Source organism: Canis aureus, chromosome 19 (assembly GCF_053574225.1).
Source record: "Canis aureus isolate CA01 chromosome 19, VMU_Caureus_v.1.0, whole genome shotgun sequence".
Lineage (NCBI taxonomy): Eukaryota > Metazoa > Chordata > Mammalia > Carnivora > Canidae > Canis > Canis aureus.
In genome coordinates this window covers 25,802,236-25,815,146 of record NC_135629.1, presented here as the reverse complement: position 1 = coordinate 25,815,146, position 12,911 = coordinate 25,802,236, and the positions used below count along the sequence as shown (strand labels likewise).

Sequence of the window (12,911 nt, the reverse complement as noted above, 5' to 3'; positions counted from 1 at the left end):
ACGCCAAGATGCATCACAAGCAGAGTTCTACAGAACGCATAAGCCATTTGGAGAAAGTAAATGTTTAAAATGATATTGCTAGAGACAGGAGAACTAAAGGAGTCCCTAGACAAAGTCAGGACTGTATAAACTTAAAAAAAAATTAGTCTCATTTGATAGCAGGATATTGACAAGAGCTGCTGTCATATGGAAACTATTTTTTTTTTAAACACCTGGCAGGACTAATTTGGGGGATTAATTTCTTTTTTCATGCGGATTCAACACACAACAAACTACAAGGTGTGTCTGAGATGCAAGCCTGGTCAGAGATTAGATCACATAAGATAAATTACCGTAATTCCCCTATTATTTCTGATTACGGTTTGAATAGGACTTTGGGTCACAAGCCACCATTTGCAAAGAACCCAAAGAAAATTTCGTAAAGTTCACAGCATCTCTGAAGGCTGTTTTGATACTTTTTCTCAGAAAGGCAACCCTTCAAAAATATTGCAATAAAATCTTATTACTTTCATAAAATTCCTTCATTAGCTTATTAAAATTTTTTTTAATTAAAGTCTTTTTCCGTTTGCTTATTTTGTGATTAAATGTGACGATTTTCCTGGTTCCACAGACCAGCCTGGCTGCGTGCGACCATGAGACAGACTTGTAGCTCCTGAGAAGATGGAAATAGGAGAGTTCAGGGAACGAGCACGGTAGGCGTGATTGCTCTGGTCACTGTCTGAACCTGTGGAGGAGACCATCAGTCGTCCCCGGAGACCAGAGCACAGGAGACCTCACACTATGGCTGCTTCTCCATTTGATTCCATCTACTAGATGGGATGATGCATAGCTATTTCAGGTAAGTTTTTCAGATTAGTGGTTTAGAGTCATTGTTTTAGTTTTATTAAGGAAAATGTTAAATGTTCTAAAAATAAAGCAGTTATTTTCATTACCTCTTCTTTCTCTTAGTATTTTGAGGTCCTATATGCAGCTTCTATCTCCTCCTTTATCAGGGAACTGCCTATAGCATCACCTGGATATTCAGCAGGCACTGCTAACTTAGGTAAGCTCTCCTGGCACATATTGATGAAGAATCTGTTGGGTGGTAAACTGGCAGAAACACGGTCCCTGACCTCAAAGAGCGGAGTTTTAAAAGGGCAGACTCAGGGTGCCTGGGTGGCTCAGAGGTTGAACGTCTGCCTTTGGCTTAGGTCATGATCCTGGGGTCCTGGGATCGAGTCCCACATCGGGCTCCCTACGGGGAGCCTGCTTCTCCCTCTGCCTGTGTCTCTGCCTCTCTCTCTGTGTCTCTCATAAATAAATAAATAAAATCTTTAAAAAGAAGAAAAAATAAATAAAAGAGAGACTCAAAATATGTCATTTCAAAACAATAGGGTAGCTACCAAGTCAGAATTATCCCCAGGGTGCCATGGGAAGCGTGGAAGAGGGAACCTGCTTTTGGAAGGAGAAAAAGTGGAGGAGACAGTGTCTAAACTTAGTCCTGAATTGCACATACTTTGAGTGCAATTGAGCTCTATGAGCCTTAGTTTCCTCATTTGTGCAATGGTTATAGTAATAATCATCTACCTTTAGGTCAATGTGGGAATAGGAAAGTTAACATACGCACATAATTAATTTGACCAATGCAATGCCCAACATATAGAATTTATATGAGCCGAGTTGTACACTGAGTGGAAGCTGCAGTTTGAACTACATGGTGACAGTCTTGTGTCTGTGCTCTGAATCACAGTGCTATCCTGTGAAGGTGGGAGAGATGACAAAGGGTGTGCAGGAAGAGGGAAGAGTGTTGCAAAGGTATGGATAGGTGAAATGGTACAGATAATGAAGGAGACACCAAAAGTCCTGACTTACTAGAGTGTATGTAAGGTCCAAGGCAGAGGGTGTCAGGAGATGAGGCTGGAGCATCAGCAGAGCCTGGGACACAGAAAGACCCATAGCCATTCTAAGGAGCTTGATTTGCATCATCCGAGCAATAAGTTTCTTTCTTTCTTTCTTTCTTTCTTTCTTTCTTTCTTTCTTTCTTTCTTTCTTTCTTTCTTTCTTTTTTTTTTGATTTTATTTACTTATTCATGAGAGGCGCAGAGAGAGAGAGAGAGAGAGAGAGAGAGAGAGGCAGAGACACCGGCAGAGGGAGGAGCAGGCTCCATGCAGGGAGCCCGATGTAGGATTCGATCCCAGGACCCCTGAGCCAAAGGCAGATGCTCAACCACTGAACCACCCAGGCATCCCTGAGCAATGGGTTTCAAGCAGAGGGTGCAGGTGGTGTGTGTCAGGGGAACAAATAGAACTCGTTTTGAGACATCACTCTTGCCACTCTTGAGTGGCAACAGGATGAGGCTGCGGGCAGAGCAGCTGAAAGTAGCATGAGCTGTTGGACTACAGATAAACAGGAGCTAACACCACTGGAGAGCAGTGATAAGCTTTGAGAAACACAGAGGCTGACTGGCTGGGCCTGGAGGTGGCCTCTGGCGAGGCCTGCCCTGACATTCATGCTCTTGTGTAGCTTCCTCTTGCCCTGTACCAGAGGGGCCCATTGTGACCAATGGCGTATGGTAGAAATGGTGCTAGGTCACTCTTGCAATTAGGTTACAAAAGAGTATGCCTTGCATTCGAGCTCTTTCTCTCGGATCACTCGCTGTTGGAGAGGCCCGCATGGCAGGGGACTGAGGCCTCCAGCCAACAGCTGGAGAGCACCTGTGGTCTGCCAACAACAGGAGTGAGCTGGGAAGCAGCTCCTCCCTCCAGATCCAGCTGAGCCTTGAGGTGCCTGCACCTCCAGCTGGCAGTTTGACGGCTGCCCCCGACAGACTTTCTCTAGTAAGTCCCGGCCTCATGCCTGACCCTCAGGAATTGCATGCGATAATAAATAGCTGTTTTCTCATGCTGCCTAAATTTGAGTGTAATTCGTGATGCAACAGCAAGTTCAGTAACTCAAGGAATGGCAGGAAATGGCAGAGGTCTGTGATGATGTCCAGGTTCGGGTGGCTGAGTGGACAGGAGTGTCAGCAACTGAACCAGGCCCAGGGCCAATCTGAACTCGTAGCTTTACACTGATTGAAGTTGATCTTCATAAAGTACCATCTGCCACTGTCTTATTTATTTATTTATTTATTTATTTATTTATTCTTAATTTTTTAAATAAATTTATTTTTTATTGGTGTTCAATTTGCCAACATATAGAATAACATCAAGTGCTCATCCCATCAAGTTGCCACTGTCTTTTTCAAATGAAGTCTAAGCTCCTGAAGCTTGTGTTCAAATCTCCCCATTCTTTCCCCGATTCATCGGCTCACCTCCTTCCCCTCACATCCCCAGCCTTTACCCTGCATCTCATCCCTCCTGCTACGACTGGCCAAACCTTTGCTCCTACTGTTTCTGCCTCCTGCAAAGCTTTCTACTTTTTTTTTTTTTAAAGATTTTATTTATTTATTTTTTATTTTTTATTTATTGTTTTATTTATTTATTTATTTATTTATTTATTTTTTAATTTATTTTTTATTGATGTTCAATTTACTAACATACAGAATAACCCCCAGTGCCCGTCACCCATTCACTCCCACCCCCCGCCCTCCTCCCCTTCTACCACCCCTAGTTCGTTTCCCAGAGTTAGGAGTCTTTATGTTCTGTCTCCCTTTCTGATATTTCCCACACATTTCTTCTCCCAGCTTTCTACTTTTGGTCAGGCTTTCGGCTCTCTGTCCATAGCCTGTTTTGACACTTACTTCTTTCCTGAAAACTTTTTGTATCTAAGTAACTAAATATGACTTGGCTTTCCTTTGAGGTCCTCACAGGACATTTATATCTTTTTGGTGGCACTTGGATTACTTGCGTATGAGTGTTCTTGCCTTTTCTCTTACTGGACCTTGAACTTTTCTTGGTTGGGGCTATGTCTTACTCATCTTTGCCTGGCACATGGAAGAGTGCCCAATAAATGTTTGATGAGCAAATGAATTTGCTTTCTTGGCTAAGCCTCCCTAAACTGGTCAGCTTCCCATGATTTGCTATGCTCTTTCTTAATCTCTTTGGTCAAAATTTTATCATCCAGCTACATAAATAAACTACATGAATAAAATAAGCAAATGAATATAATCTACTGTATTTGTATCAAAGTCGGTGTCACTGTGATCTATGTCAAATAGAAAGAAAAATAAAAACCAATTTAATACTTAGTGGTCTGGAAAAATCAAATTTGTTGATACACATGGATAAAAAGTTTTTAGCAACCCAAATCTGCCATTTGCAGACCACTTCCCATGTTCCTGGCTGTACAACTCTCATAAATGCTATCTTTAATTCTCACAAGAAATCTAAGATCCTGGAACTATCATCAATTTCCGTTTTAGGAATTGAGAACTTACAGTGTAAACAAGTTGAGTTTCTTGCCTAACGTTGCAGCAGTAGCAGAGGAGTAGTTGGAACTTGAACTAGAATCTATACTACCATTAAATGCTCCTTCCATACTACCATTGCTGTAGGGTGGCCTTAGTTTTGTACATGTTTCCTTGGGGAGGGGTGGGTGCTTGTGATTTATTTTTTAAGAGCATTTGCCTCGAACAAAGACAACTACCCATGCAAGAAGAGGTGGGTTTATATCATTTTGTGCTTACTGGGAATGCAAGAGCACTCTTCCCGACAGGTGTGGCACGCCATTTCCACATGTCCAACCTGGTGTGTTTTTCCCAACACTAACAATCTACTCCTTTTTACTTCTGCCTCTCATACACCCTTTCTCAAAGAGCACCCTGGTTGATCGTCAGCCTAGTGCAAACGCATCTAGAAATACCCAATGTTAGGATACTTGAAGTCATTCTGTTTTCCTTTCTGTTGAGAGGCCAGAATGTCGATGTGGTGGAGGGGATAGAGGTGAGCAACGTTCTGGCCCCCATCTGTACCAGCACCAAGTTGTTAAATCCAGTACAGCCTCCAATTTGTAACCTTTCTAATGGTGCCTTTTTCATCACTATACTTTCTAGCTCAGTGGCTGGCAGAGAGCTCAGGAATTTGAACTGAACCTCAGAGTTCTGGGCATGTGCTGTTCATTAGAACATTCTGCAGAGATGAAATGTTCCTTATTTATGCCGTCACAGGTGGTTCTTGAGCACTTCAAAGCTGGTTTGTGTATCTAAGGAACTGATTTTTAAGTTTTATTTAATTCAAATTAATTTAAATTTAAATAGCCACATATGGCTGGTGGCAAGGTATTAGCACATTTCTTGGCTGCAACCTATTTATCTTAGAGAGTTATGGTGAGGAATAAATGAAGTGCTAGAAATAAAAGGCAGCATCATGATATAAAATCAGATGGCTTGGTGTAAATACCAGCTCCATCCCCTGTTATCTCTGTGACCTGTGTAGTGTGTTTACTTAGCCTCCCTGAGCCTCAGTCTCTTCATCTGAAAAATGGGTTTCACAATAACTCTCTCTCACAGAGGAGTCAGTTGGATTAAATAAGACAACAGAATACAAACTGTTTAGCATGCCACTTGGCACATAGTAAGCCCTCAACAAATGATAACGTTTTTTATAAATTGAGAGTGTTCTGAAAAGCATAGATAGGATTATTAGGAGGTAGTGATGTGGCCCATGATCACTCCACTGAGCTATGCCTTCTCTGGAGAGGATGTGGCCATGTTAGCCTCTTTCTCTTTGACAGCTCTCTTTTGCGATCATGTATTAAAGAGCTTACAAAAATCTGGTGCTTCAGACGCATCCCTGAAACATTTCTCAGCTCATGGAACAAGTCTGGCTTCTCTGGGGTGAGCAGCACACTGTTCCTTTCCTGTCGTGGGGTTGTACTGAGATCTGCTCCTTAGGTCTCCTCTTGCCTGCCTCCTGACACTGGTTACTTCTCCTTGGAGACTTTGCAGTGGAGATGGGTTTTGTCTGGACAAGCTGAGGCTGGTCTGGCTGCCACAGCAGCAAACATCCTCGATTGTTTCTCTCATGCTGGCTGCTAATCCCCTTTTCTGTTTATCCCCTCAGGAGCCAAGGCTGTAGGTGTGTACCATGGGGCTTTGAGAGAGAAAAAGCAGACGTTCCCCAGATGTCATTGCCAAGGCACCAGCCATATTTGTGGTGTTATGGATATGGCCCCAAGATGGCACGAGCTTCCAGTTGTCAGAGACAGCCCACTGGCTCTCGTTACTGAAGCTGCCACCAGCATTTTACAGCTTCCTCCTGCCAGCCACTGGCCTGGGAAAGTTCAAATCAGTGGAAAGAAGCTGGAGCAAGTGAACTATTCAGAGAGCCTGGGAATACATCCCAGCCCTCTTTGCTCTATGGTCCCAACTTGGCCCTGTGGCCATTTTGCAGATCTATCCTGCAGGAGGTAAGCTGAGGAAGAGATGGACTGGCTCACAGACCTTGAATACTTTTTTTAGCAAACAGTTGTTGAGGGCCAGGCACTGGTAAGTGCTGATGGGTGAAGAGAGAGCCTGAAAGCCAATCCTGTGGATCTTATTTATTGACTTGGTTCTTTATCATCTGCCCCTGCCAACAGAATGTAAGCACCACAGGGGCAGGGATTTTGTCTAGTATGTTCCTTAATGTATCCTCAGATCATGGCACACTGACACTCCATGACAAATATGTGTTGAGTAAAGGAATGAAGGATTCTTTCCTAATTATTGAATATTGTACACAAAGCATGTATCCTGAAGGCCCTTGACTACAAATCTGCCTCCAGAAGAATCAGAAATATTGATGTAGGAAACACATTAATTCATTGATTCAATGATGCTCAGCAACTCCCTTCCTTCTTACTATCCCTCTCCTTCTCTCCTTTCCTTTCTTTTCTTTGCCCTGTCCTCCTCCTCTCCCTCCTCCCTTCTGTCATTCCTTCACCTGCTTACTTTTTCTTTCATCTAATAGTCACTGGGCACACGAGTAACAAGGCACTCTGAAGTGTACATGGATGAGACACAATCTTAAAGACATTTGTCTTTGCTCATCCAGTGTGTTTGAAAGAAACAGGGGCCTCTATACTGTGTGAAGGATGGAAGTTTATTGGTGCTTGAAGAATTTGTTGAAAGATGGGATTGAAACTAGAGATACAAGTTGAACAAGGCAGTTTATAGCAATGTCCTGAAAATCACCCAAGGGAAAAAAATGTAAGAAGGGAAGATATAATCTTACTGTGATATTTTTATGGTAAGAATATTTCCTGGACTAAGTCACAGGTTCAGAATACACAACACAAATCCATTCTATTGAAAAGCCAAACTAAATTCTTTTTGAACATGAAGATCTGATGTCAGCAGGTAATAATACAAGCCTTTTGGGGTCTAGGGTAGCCAACATAGAGTAGATTGGTCTAAAGCAGGGGTTAACAAATTATGGGCCACAGACCAAGTGTGGCTTACTATCTGTTTTTATATAAATAAGTTTCATTAGTAGGCAGTGATAAGTTTCATTGTTTCATGAATCACTTCTGGTTGTCTTCATACTGCAGCAGCAGAGTTGAGTAGTTGTGACAGAGACCATATGGCCTGCAAAGCCAAAAACACCTATTATCTGGCCTTATAGAGAAAGTTTGCTGACCTCTGGTCTAAAGGAAAGATGTTCTGATGCCAAATGAGATCCTTTAGAAAAGAAAACACTCCTCACATTCAGTTTGGTACATTTATGTTTATACACCTGCTTTCCCTATCAGTGAAAGGCAGCCAACTGTTCATATCATTACATCATCAGCCCCCAATATGTTATTGTTCCCTGTAACGCTTTCTGCAATATGGCCACTAAATTAATGATCTGAGATAATTTCCCGCAAACTAAATTGTTGAACGATCAAAGTATTTTCACTCTAGGTTTCCTATTGCGCTGCCCTTTTGCTCACTCATGCCAGAGCTGGATAAAACACTCATATCACCTCATGTTTATCTTGAGGCTTGACTTGGCATACAGCAGCCTTATAACTGACGATTTCTTCACCTGTGCTTGTTTTGTGGTTACTGGTCTCAAAATGCCCATAAACTTGATTAAACTTGTCCCTTCTATGCCTTCTCATTTTGCATGTGGATTGTTTATGATTTTGAGTTATGTAATTCTTGGTTTCTCAATAAAGTAATCAGCAGGTGGTATGCCTCTTTGTTTTCAAAGTTACCTCCCTGCGTAAAAAATTTGGAGCCAGGTGTCTCACTGAGTTCATCAGACCCCTGCGTCCAGACCTCCTAGGCCTTTCTTATAACCCAGCCCCAATCTTTAAGAATTGAAAATAAATATTTCCAAAGAAGGGCTGAAGCTTTTTGGCTATTCTCCCTTCTTTTACCACATTGCAGAAACTGAAAAATGAGATCCCCCCTTCACTGTTTTGGTGATAAAGCCTTGTTAGAAAGATAATTATTTAAACAGATGTTTCCAGATACACATTTAATATGAGCCTCACAATCCAGCAGAGTTCTCTTCATTCTTCTGCAAATGAGGGAACTGACATTCAGTTCCAGTAATTTACCCAAAGGGGCACAGCTTTTGAGATGCAAAGGCAAGAATCAAACCCAAGATTTTTCCACTCTGTTGTTCTTCCTCTCAACAAAAGTGTGAGAATGAAGACTACAGAGTTGTCTGTGATCAATATCTAGAGAGAGTTAATATCCTGTAGTCAGAGGTTTAGAGAATCCTACTAGAAATGGAAGTTGGTTTATATAATTTTAACAAGTGTGCAATGAATGATTACTTTTGTTGTCATTTCAATGAAAGTGGAAATGGTATTTGGAAGATGGTGGTGGAATAAATTAAATTTGATTTTCATTGGAGACTTACTGTAAAGGAAGAAGCCAAATCTGGATGATGGGTCAAAGTTAGCTTTAAGAACACAAATATTCTTTAAGTTAGAGAGAGTTTGGTAAAGCGCAATGGATCTCACTAAAAAGTCAGTGATAATTGCTCTATGAATATCAACTCTCTTCTGTCCATTGGCCCCTTATCTTTCCCTCTTCCTTTTCTTGCTTTCTTCTCTCATTCATTCACAAATTTGTTGAGTGCTGATCAAAAAACCAGGCTTTCAGTGAAATCTTGGAGATATAAGGACAATCTGACATAAATCTTGCTCTCTAGAGTCTGAAGTTTAGGGCTTTGATGTTGAAACCATTCTCCCCATTTTCCCACTGTTGTGGATGCAGAATTAGGGGGATAGTACTGAAATACAACCCAATGTATTTCGAGGGTCCAAAAACATTATGGTGTACATCAAGAAATTTGCCTTTACAGCGTGAAGTCTTATCCTAGGAATTGCCTACACAGACCTCTCTGTGCCTTCTCACTGCTCTCTTGTCTTCCCAGTCCCTAGAACCACAATTCCAAACTGACTTTCTTTTGATCCCTGAGGGTGTAGGCTAAGGGAGATACAGGGAATAGCTGGTTTATATCAGCTTCCCAAGCAACCCAAAGGCAGGGAGAAGATATACAAATATAATATTGCTATACTGAGTTAAATCCACATTCTCCTTTCTACGATTCATTCTCATTTCAAGATCCCAAAAAAGATTGGGTAAATGGAGAGGAGAAGATATCATAAACATCCTAGTTCCCATGAATAACTTGGAATACTTCATTGATCCATTTTTAAAAAAACCTTTAGAATACTTTCATTGCTTTAAAGAATTACATGTCTATAGAAAGTACAACATCAAGAGTGGATTCAATGTAAGCTGTGGATCTTGGGTGATAATCATGTGTCAGTGTAGGTTCATCAATTATAACAAATGTATTAACTCTGGAGCAGGATGTTCCTAGTGGGGGAAATTAAACATGTGCACACGTGTGTGTGTGTGTGTGTGTGTGTAGGGGAGTAGGTGGTATCTAGGAACACTTAGCTCAATTTGTTTTGAACTTCAAACTGCTCTAAAAAATAAAGTTCATTTAAAAAATCATGCACATTCATAGGCTTATTGGGAAAACTTGTCAAAACCCTAGAAAAGCATAGAAAGCAGCTAAAAATCACCCACCATCCCTCTGTCTTCAATGTGAGATGAGTAGGATCGATTTGGTGACCATCCTTCAGTGCATCTCTCAGACCATATCTATATGTTTACAAATTTCCATAGGAAATAAGGTTGGATGTGTATGTGTGTGTGTGTGTATATGTATACTCATGTTTGATTCTATGCATTTTCATGTTAATATTCATGTGCGTAATTTTTAATGGCTGCATGGTATTGGGGATATGAATATGTCATAATTTATCTAGGGGGTCTCTTATTTGAGAATCACTTAGGATTTTTTCTTTTTTTTTAAAATATTTTATTTATTTATTTGAGAGAGAAAGCATATGCATGTGCAAGAGCAGGGGGACAGGCAAAGGGTGAGGGAAGAGCAGACTCCCTGTAGAGCAGGGAGCCCCATGCAGGGCTCTATCCCAGGACCCCAGGATCATGACCTGAGCTGAAAGCAGATGCTTAACTGACTGAGCCACCTAGATGCCCCTAGGATTTATTTTTTCTCATATAAATAAGGCCTCTTACAGTATTCTTTGAATCTGTGTATCTTTCCAGTCCATACCACATCTTGGGGGAGATTATGAGTTAGGCTTAATATGACCTGTGTGAATTCATATATACCATGTGTACTTCTAGGCAGGGAACCTTGAATAATTCTAGACCTAACATTTCTATTAGAGAAATAGGGGAGCAGGTATGACTGTGAGATCACACACATAATGCCAATAGCTCAGACACTTAGGCTCTGGTAAATAATAGCTGCTAATAGGATCTTTGTTGTTTCTTTTGTTTTGGTCCATGTCCCTTTGCTAAGAAAGATCTGAGTATGTGGCACAGGATGGTCTGAACCACAGAAGATGCAAAGAGAATCACATTTCTATTCTTTAAAAGTGTCTGGCTCTGGCTGTAAATAGTTTTAGAAGCAAAGGGTCAGCTCTAGAATGCAATTCACTCAACCATCCTCTTTAGAGACATGGTGAAAGGACTATAAAACAGCATCATGTAGACCACATAGCCAGTGGCCACCAAAATAATGGTCAGACAGATTTTCTTGTTTGTTGGGCTTCCATAAATATTACTCCCTGTCAGCCTATGACTCTGTCTTAGGGCTGAAGGTCAGTACCAGATTAGTCCTTAACAAAAGCCTCTGGTACTGTCTGCTTTATCTTCTTCAGTTGTAACACAGTCGTAAAAAACACAAAACAAAACAAAACCCCAAAGAAACAACCAACAAAAACAAACCCTAAAACAAGACCTTTAACACCTAGCTGCCTCTGCCTGAATCTGCCATACATTTTGTAAGATCATGTGAGGCTCCTGTTTATGCTGTGATTTTGAACATTGACTTCAGGAAAGAAAAAAAAAATTCTTGCTATTGGTCCAGGCTCCGATTTATGGCTCTGTTCTGAGTCCCGAAATGAGATGGAAGCAATGAGATTAGTTTGGGGCTGTGAAAAGCAAGTAACATGTGCCAATGTTCAGTGACCTAAGATCAGTAGAGCAGGACAAAAAAGTTAGATGAAGACAGAGAAATGGAGAACGCCTTTGTGTCTGCCATTGTGACTCTCCTTGTGTCTGGGATGGTATTCGTTTAAACATCACAAGTCATCGTGTTTTATTAGCACTAGAGAAAACAGAGTGGATAGCATTAGATTTGATACTAGGATTAGAAATAACAGAAACAAAGTTTTGCCCGGCTGCCTCCCGACCCCTACTCAGTAACTTGTCTCACCAGTCATGGCTTCTCCCACATGAAGTCTCTATCATCTCCATCATGAACAGAGTGATACTTTCTGAATCAAAATATTGTTTTATCTCAAACAAATTTAATTAGAAATAATAGTTATGACTACTATTTATTGAACACCTATGGAGCACCTGGAACTGAACTAGGTCCTGGGTACACAGGAATCAATCAATCTTTATTAAAAGCTCACTCCATGCTTTTAATGGAGGCATTACTCTAATTGCTGAAGATATGGCAGTAAGCAAGATATCTGAAGTCCCTGCTTAAAACTTCCATTACCGTAAAAGGAGACCACCAACATGTTCATAAACAGTCAATGCCATGCAGAGAATTAAAATATGGTAATAGAGAGTGAGTGACTGAGTTATCAAGCAAAGCCCCTCAGGAGGGGTTATATTGAATGTGAGACTTTAATGAAAGGAAAATCCATCTCATTGAGGGTGAGAATTTAATCCTTGGGATAACCTGGTCAACTCAGTTTCAAAGAGGAGGAAAATGAAGCTCAGGGAGGCTAGGTAACTTCTCCACAAGTAGGGATGGGATTCAAATACTGTTTGCGCATCCAGTAAGTCCCACCATCTTGGGAATGATGATGGCAGTCTGTTCACAAATGTCTCTCAAGACAAGAGACAAGAGATCTTCAAGTGTGTACCTGCCACACTGTGGGAAGGAACTAGAGAAGGCAGGTGATTTGGGACATGGAATCTCAGAGTTTACTACTGCAGGTATAACCAGCCTGAGGGAAATACATTTGCAAAAAGAAAGTGAGCTGACTTTCTGGTGAGTGTCCAAAGGGCTTGTCCAGTTGGAGAACAGGGGATGGCTGGAGTGCACACGGGGCCAAGCCTCACCCAAATGGCCAGTGTTTGATTATAGTGCTCTGTGGTCTGGCACCTTCCATTTGCATCGCTGGAGGTAACTACTTTGGACTACTGAGCTTCACATTTAATATTTATTTAAGAGGAATGATCTCTAAGGAGATTCTGTCTTTTGAGAGTTTCATGACCTGTTTTCTTTGGCTCATTAGCTTACTGTCCCAAAGAGGAAAATATGAAAGAAAAAAAATCTCATCAGGCTCAAAATCTCACACATTTTGGCGATCTCTATCTTTTGAGGGAAGCATCTTTTTGCTTTCTGCAAACCTGTGATCAGGGATTTATGATAAACTTAGACAACTCCTTAGAGCAGGGACCTGTTTTATTAGTTTCTGTATCATCCATATGTTTGTATAA

At 41.1% G+C, this 12,911-nt stretch overlaps 1 long non-coding RNA gene across 1 annotated transcript; it reads left to right on the top strand.

Annotated features, from left to right (window-relative positions):
- Window positions 1-48: 48 nt before the first annotated feature.
- On the top strand, window positions 49-8,078 carry LOC144291218 (uncharacterized). The gene is made up of 4 exons (XR_013358542.1): window positions 49-279; window positions 611-838; window positions 949-1,042; window positions 5,983-8,078. It is a non-coding gene; the product is annotated as an uncharacterized LOC144291218 (long non-coding RNA).
- Window positions 8,079-12,911: the final 4,833 nt, after the last annotated feature.